Source organism: Phocoena sinus, chromosome 2 (assembly GCF_008692025.1).
Source record: "Phocoena sinus isolate mPhoSin1 chromosome 2, mPhoSin1.pri, whole genome shotgun sequence".
Classification (NCBI taxonomy): domain Eukaryota; kingdom Metazoa; phylum Chordata; class Mammalia; order Artiodactyla; family Phocoenidae; genus Phocoena; species Phocoena sinus.
This window is the reverse complement of record NC_045764.1, coordinates 84,220,186-84,221,168: the sequence shown is the minus strand read 5'-3', so window position 1 is coordinate 84,221,168 and position 983 is coordinate 84,220,186. Positions and strand designations below refer to the sequence as shown.

The window sequence follows — 983 nt, the reverse complement described above, 5'->3', positions numbered from 1 at the left end:
GGTTCCTCCCCCCTTGAGGTTTTATTTTGCTCTTTTGTTTGAAACATATTCCTGTCTTCTCATTTTGTTTGATTTTCTCTGTCTCTATGAAATTAGGTGAAAGTTACCTATCCCAGTCTTCATGGTGTATGGGAACATACCTATGCAGTGTGTGTGTGGCCAGTGGCTTTAGTGGGAGAGCAGGACATGAAGTGAACAGGGGCCATGTCTTCTCCTGGGGTGTATTGGCAGCTGCCTCCTTGGTGGGAAGTAGGGCTGGGGTTGGAGGGGCTAGAGTCAGTTGCAAGCTAGAGCTTCTCCTGGTTCAGTGGTGGTTGCTGCCATCAGGGGGGTGAGTCCAGGGCCCAAGGGGCTGGAGCAGGAGCCCTGAGGGAGCTGGGCTTCTGCTAGGAGCAATGGCAATCTCTGCCATGGTTGAGGGCATGGCCAGGGTCTGAGGGGGAAAATATGGAACACTTCAAAAATTTGTGTGTAATCCTTGTCCAGGGGCCATGCTAATCTCTGTATCATTCCAATTCTAGTATATGTGCTGCTGAAGCAAGAATTAGATTTTTTCTTTTTGCTTGAGTTTATCCTTAATATTTTCCAAGAGAATTGTGAACTTTCTGAGAAAGCCATTAAATAGCTGGGTTCAAGCTCCCCCTTTTCACTTAACAATATTGCTTTCTTGTCTCCTCGATACTATAGGACAGGTGAAAATTCTTATGTCAATCTGATTTTTCTCTCCTTTGTATACTTACCTTTTTTTAAAAAATTTATTTATTTTTGGCTGTGTTGGGTCTTCATTGCTGCACACAGGCTTTCTCTAGTTGTGGCGAGCTGGGGCTGCTCTTTGCTGTGGTGCGTAGGCTTCTCATTGCGGTGGCTTCTCTTGCTGCAGAGCATGGGCTCTAGGCACGTGGGATTCAGTAGTTGCAGTACGCGGGCTCAGTAGTTGTGGCTCACAGGTTCTAGAGCACAAGCTTGGTAGTTGTGGCACACAG

At 46.7% G+C, this 983-nt stretch overlaps 1 pseudogene; it reads right to left on the bottom strand.

Moving 5' to 3' along the window:
- Positions 1 to 441: 441 nt before the first annotated feature.
- Positions 442 to 541, bottom strand: LOC116750060 (annotated as a pseudogene).
- Between the last annotated feature and the right edge of the window lie 442 nt (positions 542 to 983).